Source organism: Dasypus novemcinctus, chromosome 5 (genome assembly GCF_030445035.2).
Source record: "Dasypus novemcinctus isolate mDasNov1 chromosome 5, mDasNov1.1.hap2, whole genome shotgun sequence".
In the NCBI taxonomy this organism is placed as follows: domain Eukaryota; kingdom Metazoa; phylum Chordata; class Mammalia; order Cingulata; family Dasypodidae; genus Dasypus; species Dasypus novemcinctus.
Genome location: NC_080677.1, coordinates 122,510,168 through 122,521,531, shown reverse-complemented (window position 1 = coordinate 122,521,531; position 11,364 = coordinate 122,510,168). Strand labels below are relative to the sequence as shown.

At 40.2% G+C, this 11,364-nt stretch overlaps 1 non-coding gene and 1 pseudogene across 1 annotated transcript; both read left to right on the top strand.

The window, feature by feature from the left end:
• The first annotated feature begins 3,452 nt into the window (after positions 1-3,452).
• On the top strand, positions 3,453-5,071 carry LOC105745867 (radixin pseudogene; annotated as a pseudogene).
• A 4,659-nt stretch (positions 5,072-9,730) lies between these two features.
• On the top strand, positions 9,731-9,838 carry LOC111763482 (U6 spliceosomal RNA). Its single transcript, XR_002796348.1, has one exon. It is a non-coding gene; the product is annotated as a U6 spliceosomal RNA (small nuclear RNA).
• Positions 9,839-11,364: the final 1,526 nt, after the last annotated feature.

The window sequence follows — 11,364 nt, the reverse complement described above, 5'->3', positions numbered from 1 at the left end:
ATCATCATTTCCTGTTCCCTTTTTGGCTTCTAATCAGTTTTTGGAAACACTATACATTTCAATATTTTAAAGTTTTAACTCTGAGATTTAGGCCCTGTACTGCTGTGCCTTAAGTTGTATCCACCTACTGATATGACAGAGATTTCCTCAAGTGCCCACAACAGATCAAACAAACCAAAGCAAAATCACTTTCCACAGTCCTTGCAAATAGGCTCTGTTTGACTAGTGGTCTCCTTCAGAGCTCAGAGGTGAATGTGAAGTACAAGGTCTTCTGTCTTATCTGAGCCTGTCTCTATCTGTGGACCCTGCTTCTTTTCCTGGGCTTGAGCTTTCTGGTGTTCATAGGAATTCTACAGTTTGCAGTTACGTGATTTAGAGTGCTCCTCTATGCCCTTTGAAATAGACTTCACCCCCTCCTGTGGGTACCACTGTATGGTTTAATGAGGTAGTCCTCAGTAAGCATCTTCATCTTAATTGTTTCTTACACTGTTTAAGCTGTCTACAAGCTACTCCCCTGCCTTCAGGACAAATTCTGGGAGAACAAGCTCTGGACAAATTTCCTGGTTCAGTCCTTCAGACTTCTTCCACATAGACTGGCACCAACATACAGGTACGTGCACAAGGATTACACTGCTTCCTCTGGAACTAGCCAGGGCCCCACCATGGGAGTATGAGCTGTCTCCACACTGCTCCAGGGAGAGGGTCGGGGAGGAGCTAGCCATTGCATCTTTGAGCTTTTTTCTTGTTTCAGCACTTGCCCAGTTACTGCTACTCTTTAACAAGCTTCCAGATTTTCCAGGGAGATGGCTCCATCAATTTTTGCTAGTTGTTATCAGAATCTGGGAGGGAGAGGCAGGGAGCATGGCACCCTGAATTATCTTAGACCACCATTGTGGTTGGCCAGAAGTCTGAGAGGGAGTTTTTATGTTTCATTTACCTTGATAATTTTTAAATATACTTCCATTAAAAAATTGGCAAATGCTTCTCTATTTTGTATCTTTAAAGTATAAATTGGTGTAACATATTTGATTATCACTTGGAAATGTGAGAATGTGAAACATATTATTATCAAAATTGAACTTTTATTCTTTAGAGGTGCTCATTTCTACTCTGCAGGAAAAAAATCTAAGTATATTCCTCTCTTTGTCTATCTACTGTTTTATTTTTTAGTCACTGACTTTTTTTTTTTCATGAGACATTCATTGAATTTGGTGAATACATCTCTGAGCATTGCTGCACCTCATGGTCAATGGTCCACATCATAGCCCACACTCTACCACAGTCCACCCAGTGGGCCATGGGAGGGCATACAATGTCTGGTAACTGTCCCTGCAGCACCACCCAGGACAACTCTAAGTCCCGAAAAAGCCCCACATCACATCTCTTCCTCCCACTCCCTACCCCCAGCAGCCACCATGGCCACTTTCTCCACACCAATGCCACAATTTATTTGATTACTAATCACAATAGTTCATGAATAGAATATCAGTAAGTCCACTCTAATCCATACTCTAGTCTTCCATCCTGTGGACCCTAGAATGGTTGTGTCCACTCCACATCTATATCAAGAGGGGGCTTAGATTCCGTATGGATGCTAGCTGAAATTCTCCTGCTTTCAGTCGTAGAGCCACTGACTTTTATTTTTTTTTTTTTATTTTTTTTTTTTAATTTTTTTATTTTTTATTGACTTTGTAATAATATTACATTAAAAATATATATGTGAGGTCCCATTCAACCCCACCCCCCCACCCCCTCTCTCCCCCCCCCCCAACAACACTCGTTCCCATCATCATGACACATCCATTGGATTTGGTAAGTACATCTTTGGGCACCTCTGCACCTCATATACATTGGTTCACATCATGGCCCATACTCTCCTCTATTCCATCATGTAGGCCCTGTGAGGATTTACAATGTCCGGTGATTACCTCTGAAGCACCATCCAGGGCAGCTCCATGTCCCGAAGATGCCTCCACCTCTCATCTCTTCCTGCCTTTCCCCATACCCTTTGTCCATTATGTCCACTTTTCCCAATCCAATGCCACCTCTTTTAAAAGCATCTATTGTGCTAAAACCTTTGAGATTTTTCTGTGCTTTGTTGGAAAGGATTCAGGATGGAGGAGGGGAGAATGTCCACCCCTCCTAATTCCTTCCAACCATAGTAATTATGCTAGATAGTCACAGAACCCTTCAGTATTATTGCCAGGAAAGAAATGTACCCTCAGCTATTCTCACAACAAACCTCACACCTCAGATATGACTTTCTTGCCCTACCCACCCCCAGGCTGTTTCTATGAAGGCTGTAGCTCTAACAGTTCCCATTCCATGGCTGTGAAGAAGCAGTTTTTATCATGACATTAACTCTACTTTATGGTGGAGCATTCTCTATATTTTATATTCCTGTATCATTTCTTTCTGGAAAATGGTATGAAGAGCAATACTAGTTCTAGTTCAGTCATATGTGTTTGTCTTGTCTTGGTAACTTCTCCATGCCCTAGGAATGGGTGGAATGTTCTTTAGGGAAGGAAAACAATTTTAATTTCCAAAAATCTGCCTCAAGTAATAATTTCATGTTATTTTGTAAACCTCATCATCCTAAATTTTATCTTCAAGAGTCTTTCATAATTTACCCACATTCACAAAACTAAACTTATTGTCTACTTCCTGTGCACTGGATTCTAACTTTCATATATTTTCCTAGGTTCAGTAATGAGTTCTGTAGTGCTTTCAAAACTATAGAAATAGATAATTACACTTCAAAGTATTATAGTTCATCTCAAGCACTTTTCATATTAAGTTAACCCAAGATTTAGGAGGTAGTTGATTTTATCTTCCTAACCTTCTACCAGCTTACATGCTCTCCTCAGTCACACGTGCTTCTCTCCACTCTGTCCCTTTGACAGCAAAAATTGAACTGGTCTCTTCTTTCTTTCTCCATACACCAAGGTACTAAAATGATGTTAACTCGAGCCCCCAATATCTTCACATTAGGAGCCAAATATTTCACTTTTCCAATCTTTCTTCCCAGAACCTTCCCTCAGATCCTTTCTACCCAAGGCCATTACATTCAATATTTGGGAAACTTATTCTACTTACCTATTAAAAGCACACTTGCATGTTCCTAGCAAAGGGACTAGGAAGAAAACAAATGTTTAGATGGTCAGGAACTTCTGAAACATCCTTCTTGAGCTCTTACATTTTAATGTAGCATATTTCATTTTATGCTGCCTTATCTCTACCTCTCTTTCCCTGTACTTTTTCAGTGTTTGCGTTCGGCACTTGGTAAATCTGCTGCATCTCTCTTCCATCCATGTAGGACAATAAGATCTTGACAAAAATAACTATGTCTGCATCCACCCAATTGAGGAAATATTCTTTAAAGATATCCCTATATGGGGAGCAGATGTGGCTCAAGCAGTTGAGCACCTGACTCCCACAGAGGAGGGCCCAGGTTCATGTCTGATGTCTCCTAAACCAGACAACAAGCAGACAACAAGAAAAAAAAAACACAATGAGCAGACAATAAGCAAAAACAAGCAAAACAGAGAAGGGAACCATCTCAGGGGAGGAAAAACCCCTGGATGACCTATAGGGACTGGCTAGGTTGCCATATTGCAGAGCTGTCTGTGGTGATCCGAGCTCCTCTTCTCTCTGCCCCAGCTGCCCCCCTGGTGGAAAGGAGTCACTCGCTCTCGGGAAGGTGACAACAGTAAGGAGTTTTTAAAGAAGGTAATAAAAAGAGAAGGTAAATGCCAAAACCAATCAATGTAAGAGTAACTACAAGGGATGCTGAGCTGGAATTTGCTATTCAGCCCAGTATAATAGGCAAACAATTTTCTGACCAAGTGATGAAAACAGTTTGTGTAAGGTATAATTTCTTAGGCTACAGTACTTGGACAGCAAAGGTTACTCTACTTGACTTAAATTAAACAAAAAGGTGACACAGCAAGACGTTAAAAAAGAGAATCCTTTACAGTTCAAGTTAAGAGCTGAAATTTTTTCCTGAGGTTGTTTCTGCGCAATTAATTCAGTTAATTCAAGAAATAACCCAGAAACTTTTATTCTTGCAAGTTAAAGAAGCCATATTAAATGATGAGATATATTGCCCACCAGAAACTGCAGTCTCTTGGCTTCTATGCTGTCCAAGCCAAGTGTGGAGATTATAATAAAGAGATTCATAAACCAGGCTCCCTGACTAATGACAGACGCCTCCTGCAAAGTGTTTTGGAACAACACAAACTGACGAAAAAGCAAGGGAAGAAAGAATACAGAACTGGCATGAAGAACATAGAGGAATGCTAAGGGAAGATTCTAGGATGGAATACCAAAGATTGCACAAGATCTAGAAATGTATGGAGTCAATAGTTTTGAAATAAAAAATGAAAAGGGAACTTAATTGAGGCTAGGCATTGATGCTCTGGGTCTGAATATTTATGAGCATGATGACAACACCTAAAATTGGTTTTCCCTGGAATGAAATCAGAAATATTTCATTTAATGACAAAAAAATTGTTATAAAATCAGTCGACAGAAAGGCATCTGATTTTGTTTTTCTCACACCTTGCCTGAGAATCAATAAGAGTATTTTTTCTTTATGTATGGGGAAACCATGAGCTGTATGTGCAAAGATGGAAGCCTGAGACTATTGAAGTACAATAGATGAAAGCTCAGACTAGGGAGGAGAAGCATCAAAAGCAGTTGGAAAGGGTACAATTAGAGAAGAAAAGAAAAGAAAAATAGCAGAAAAAGAAAAGGAAAGAATAGAGCATTAAAGGAAGAACTAATGGAATGTCTAAGGCAAACTGAAGAACAGACAACAAAAGCCCAGAAAGGTTGTAAAATAAAAATATTAATGTTTTACATACAGTAAACACAAGTAAAGCAACACTAAAGAATCTAAAGAAGGGAGAACCTAAAGAATACAGAGCATCCTTACCGAGACATAATTTCAAATCAGTCATCTTAAGGCAAAGGACATGTAAAGGACAATTTGTGTTTTCTTTTTAATTTCTAATAATAAAGTTTCCCTAGATGGAAAAAAAAATCTCTATATGAGAACACATGTTTCATCCCTTTGAACATACAACAGTATTTTTTCTTTGGGTTACCCTGAGTCGAGATATATATTGTATAATTTTCACCACACTTGGAATCCTATTTTACTTATTATCAGGGCATTCAAGATCTGAGGGAGTCACTCTACCCTGTGTATTTTCCTATACTATATGATTAACCCTTGAAAGCCCCCAAATGACTGATATTTTTGTACTGAGTTTTCTTTAAATTGATGATCCAATATTTAAGTTAGTCAAACATTCTCTTGTATCAGTACCTGAAATTTGATGTTTATATTAGGAAAATGTTAGTGCTCTTTGCGGGATATCACTGAGGAAGGATAATGGTCCCCAAATATGTCCACTTCCCAATCCCAGAACCCATGAATATGTTATGTTACAAGGTGAAAGGAAATTAAGGTTGCAGATGCAATTGAGGTTGCTAATCAGTTGACCTTGAGATAGATTATCCAGGATTATCTTGGTAGGTCCAGTCTAATTTACAGAGAACATGCTTCAGCTATGGTTAAAGGGAGCTAGGACAACAGAATAAGGGTCAGAGGGATTCAATATTGCTGGCCTTGAAGATAGAGGAGGGTAGCCACAAAGCTAGGAAATTGATTCTCTTCTAGAGCCTCTAGAAAGGAATACAGCATCACCAACATCTTAATGCTAGCCCAGTGAGACCTGTGTTGAATTTCTGATCCACAGATTGGTAAGATAAATTTGTATTCTTTCAAGCTACTAAAGCTACTGACTCTGTAGTAATGTGTTATAGCAGCAATAAGAAATGAATATAATCACCCAGACCAAAACCCTGTATTAGGTAAAAAGGTATGATAAGAAAGGAATTTGGATGGGAAGGCAAAGGAAAGGATAACAATGAGGGCAGGACAGGGACTCTTTGTGATCATGGGGAGGGGTGATTCTTCTCTTAGTTAGGGTGGACTCAGGGCCTAAGGGCCAGGTCACTGCATGCCTTGGATTTGCCATTTTTTTGTGCAAAGAGGATGTGGCTGCATTGCTGTGGATAATGCACTGGTGCAGCAGGACTCCGATGTCTGGTTAGTGCTGGAAGACTGTACCCATCAGTATATCTTTTCAATGTGTCAACTGCAGGGGAGTAATGGATCAACTGTAATGCCAACGCTGGATCTCATAAATTCCGGAATATTCTGTCTGGTTGACATTCTGAAAACATTGAAATAAAAATTTGTTTCCTTTTTTCAGGATCTGTGTTGCTTTGACATTCATAAGGCCTGTGGGGGGAGGAATGCAGAAGCTGACAGCAGAGCTCACCAGGAAGCCCAACGTTAAAGCCATGAGAAAGGACCTGTTTTCCTGAGCCTAGAAATGCCAAGACATCAGTTTCCTGCATGCTCTCTAGAGACACCTACTATATGAGTCGGAAGGGCACACACAGAGAAGAGTCCCTAAGACCTCCCTCCAGACCAGGCCCATCCTTTTTCTCACAGAAACATAGCAAAATGTGTATTTTCTAGGCCAACTCAGGTTTGGAAAAATTTGCTGTTCTATGTCAGTATTTGATGTTCTTTCATATTTCTACATCTTTTCTGATACAGTTTTGTTCTCTATATCTCTTTAAAATGAGTACCACTCTAGAATATAGTTTACCAAGAGTTGGGATAGGGGTAGAGAATAGGGAGTTAATTAAAGGGTACAGAGTTTCTCTTTGAGGTGACAGAAAAGCTTTGGTAATGGTTGGTAACACATTATTGTGAATGTGATTAACAGCACTGGATTATGTATGTGAATGTAGTGAAAAGGGGAAATTTAGGTGGTCTATATATGCTGCTAGAAGAAAAATTTAAAAATAGAAACATAAATCAGCCATAGGGCTGTACAACACAATAGTCAGCCCTAATGTAAATTATGAACTATAGTTAATAGTTCAATTAACATAATATTCACTCAACCATTGTAACAAAGGTACCACACTAATTTAAAATGTCAAAAATTGGTTTAGGTATGTGGGATCTCTGTACTTTCTGTAAACCTACAACTTTATTTAATTAAAAAAATGAATAAAAAATGAATACCACTCATTTTATTATTATGGTGGCTAAGACAGATTCTAGAGGCAGATGGCTTAAGTTTGGATCCCGATTCTAGAGCTTATTAGTACTGTGGGCTTGGGCAACTTACTACACCAATCTGTGGCTCAATTTTTTAATAAGGAAAATAGGTAGAATAACAGTACTTACTTTATTTACTTTATTTTATAGTTGCTAAAACAGAAGTCCTAAAATGGTTTACTTCTTAAAGCTAATAAGTGCCTAGATCTGTCTGATAACAAATCCTACACTTGCAACCACTACTTTTAAATATTTTGAAGTTCTAACTTACATTCTTATGTTTGACCTAGGGGTGAATCTTCTGTTTTCAACATTTAGCTTTCTAAACAATTCTTGCAGTTTTCTTTTTTAATTCATTTCAATCTTTTTCCCATGCAATAGGCAGAATACACTCTCCTCTTCCTGAATTGTTTCAAACACCCTTCCTTCTACATGCCCCTACTTTACTGTGTCTGTCCACACTACCTGTAAGCCTCATGTGGATATCCCTGGCCGGACTGGTTCTGTGTACATGCCAGAAGTGGGATTCTGATGTTCCAAAATATAAGGCATCTGCTTTCTTCTGAAGTTCTAGTGTTCCTTGGTTTTTATCAAACTGAATATATATTTGTATCCACGTTGGCATCATAAATTGCAACAAATCTCCATGTTTTCACTTTCTAGACATTAACTTCTTAATGTCCTCATTTCATGACCTGCTTATTTTTTTTAACTGTTTCTTTTCCTAAAATGCTACCTACAGCAACAACATCATGGGAGAGAATTCTTCTCAAGGACAAATATACTAAGGATATATTCTCTCATAAGCTGTTAACTGTTTCACTGAATTGCAGATGAGACAGTTGAAAAAGTATGGATAGAGAATAGGAAACAAAACCCCATTAAAAAACCCTTTTTTTAAGAAGGAAAAGAAATGAGATAGGGCCCATAAAAGGTACTAACAAAGAGTGGCATTATCTTTGGATGAGAACAAGTAGAAAATGGAACAAGTTGAAATTTTCTATGTCTGAAATGTTGTGGCAGTTTGAGATTATTTATGAATTCCAAAAAGATTATGTTTGTCAACTGGTCTGTTCCTCTGGGTGTGATCCCTTTGATCGTATAAGATTTAGCTGAGATGCCTTTGATTAAATTATGTTAAGATTAGGGCTCTGATTCAACCACGTCAATAGGGTATAACTCAGTTTAAGTCCCCACTCCCTTAGTGGGCTATATAAATGAAAACTCACTCAAGAAGACACACAGAAGGAGGTACACAGGAAGAGAGAGATCTCCATAGACACAGAAGTGGAGAGAACTCTTAACCCTGTGGCCATGGGAGAAGAGACGAGCCCTAGGCCAGCATATAGCTGTGATCAGAGGAAAGTGGGCCCATGGAGCCTTAAGAAGAAGAAGGAAGGAGAGACCAGAGTCACCATCTTGCTTCAACACATGGGAACTGACTTTGGTGAGAACCAACCTTGAGTTGGACTCTTTAGGGCATTGTAACTGTAAGCTTTTACCCCAAATAAATACCCTTTATAAAAGCCAACAGATTTCTTTTACTTTGCCTCAGCACCCCTTTGGCTGACTAATAGAACTGTCATCAAGTCCTGTCAATTCTTTTGTTGAAATATATGAGGCTGATTGTGTGAGATTACAAAGCACCTGAGAGAGTCTGCTTCTTCATTTTTTTTTCCTTCCCCTCCCCTTCCTCCTTCCCCCTCTCACCCTTCTGTTTTTGCTGTGTCCATTTGCTGTGTGATCTTCTGTATCTATTTCTCTTTTTGTCTTCTCTTCTTGTCTTTCTCCTCTAGAGTTCACCAGGATTCAGTCCTGGGGACTTCTGATGTGGAGAGAGGTTCCCTGTCAATTGCACCACCTCAGTTTCTATTCTCTGCTGTGCTTCATCTTGATTCTCCCCTTTGTCTCTCTTTTGTTGCGTCATCATCTTGAGGCATGACTCACATGTGCAGGCACTGGCTCACAGTATGGGTACTCAGCTTGCTGTGTGAGCACTCGGTTCGTTATGTGGACACTTGGCTCACCACACAGGCACTCAGGTGGGCACTCGACTCGCCACCTGAGCACTCAGCTCACCGTGCAGGCACCCACATAGGCACTTGGCTCACCGTGTGGGTACACGTCTCACCACATGGGCACTTGGCTCACCACACATGCACTCAGCTCATCATGCAGGCACTGGCTTGCTGCACAGGCATGCTTTCTCTTCTTCTTTTTCACCAGGAGGCCCCAGGGATCGAACCCAGGTTCTCCCATATGGTAGGTGGAGACCTTATCACTTGAGCCACATCCACTTCCCTACATCTTCATTCTTGGGCAAACTTTTACATCATACTATGGCAGTCCTTGATTGAATATTTTTGTGCCTAGACATCACTGGCTTCTTTGAGAATCTCCACGGCAGGGGAGCCAGAAGTTTATTCCAGTACTTGGAGAGAAAGGGATATCTCCAAGCTCCTAGCTTTGGCCCCATGTTGGAGAGGGAACAAAATTTCTGAAATTCAATGCATCAGATAATAAGAAAAGTTTATCTGTTTCTGCAGGTTAAGATTAGAGCAGATATCAAAGTGCAGGACAGTGCTTGCTCTGGCAGTACATAAAACGAAAATTGGAAGAATACAGAGAATATTAGCATGACCTCTGCACAAGAGCGACACACAAATTTGTGAAGAATTCCATATTTTTAAAATAAAAGATGTGGGGCAAAAGATGAAAGATAACTTTCATGAGTCACAGTCTCTGGTATGTGAGTACTTGAGAACTTTATCTTCTGATTAGGTTTAGTGGTAATTAAATTTGCTTAGAGTGAAATTTTAGAGAACAATCTAGTCATTCGATTCTCAGTATAAAGGCAGCCAATTATAGAGCTAAACAGTGGAGTTGAGCATGGAGGAAGGGCAGGTAGGATAAAGAGGCTTTCAGTAGAAACAGAATGGAGTGGGGAGTATTGCAAAGTGGGTGGAGACAACAGCAAAGGAAACTGTGAAAGCCACATGGTATTTGAGATAATAAGAAATGCTTCAGTTTAAAATCCTGATGAGGTCATCGAGTGCTAAGACTCATTCTCCTGAAAGACCACTATTAGGTTAGCTTCACTAGAATAGATAAATATCAAGAGAGCTCAATTCAGTCTAGCCTATGATTTCAGGATCATCATATAGTCTGGGGACATTAACCTAAGGTGACCCTCAGCTCAGACAGAGGTTCACACTGCATATGGTCACACAGAGCTCTAAGGATGCCACGTGCTAGGGAGTGTGGGAAGGGCTTCTGTGCCCTTCTGAGGAAATAACTCTCCTTGTGCTATCTTTCTGTGTAGAAAGCAGGTGGCCAAGCAGCACTGTGCTAATCACTGCTGGCACAGAAGTAAAGAGATGTCTGGTTGGGAATGGCAGACTGTATGGACAGGGAGAATTTAGTCAAGTCCTTTCGAGAAACACTGTACCCATTGGGGACATCTCCTTCTTTAAACTCATTGACATCGAATGAGTAGTAGATCAGCCGTAGCGCCAGTCCAAGGTCTTGTCGATACCAGTACATTTGGTTATGACCGTTAGTCTGAGAACATTCAAGTGTAATGCTCTTTCCTGTCTTTGTAATCCTATTCCTTGGGGTCTGGGTGACGCCAGAATCCATGGAGCCTGTGGAGAAACAAACAGAAGCTGGCAACAGAGTGTAAGAAGGACCCTGTTGCTGTAGCTTCAAGGAAAAGTCTTGGAATCAGGACCTGCAAATTTTAACTCAGGGATTTCCCCATTGGTTTCCTAAACTCACCTGTTCCCAGGAGACAAAGGGCCACGCAGCAGAGGAGCCTGGAGCCCATACTGGCGAAAGGAAGGGTGAAGGTGTTTCCAGCTCTGTGTGTTGGGGGTAACAGTTGGGAAACTGGAAGGATTTAGTTAGTGATGTCACTGTTCCTCCCAACTCACTGGGCCTCAGAGAAAGTCTAGGACACACCTTCTTTATCTCAACCGAGGCCGGGATTGTGCTTTGGTTTACATATTGGGTATCTGTTAGTGAATGCTGAATATCTTTCTCACACTGTCTTTCTTGTTCTTCACTGCCATCTATTGAAAAGATGTCTCTCTTTTTCCAGGTCTTATTTATTTCAGTTGTGCAAGGAAGCTTCATCTTCCCCTTGGAAACAGGCTATGGAGAAAATTCAGAAACCTTTCAAGTGAAGAGAGTCTAGACTTTTGGGAAGTTTGTGA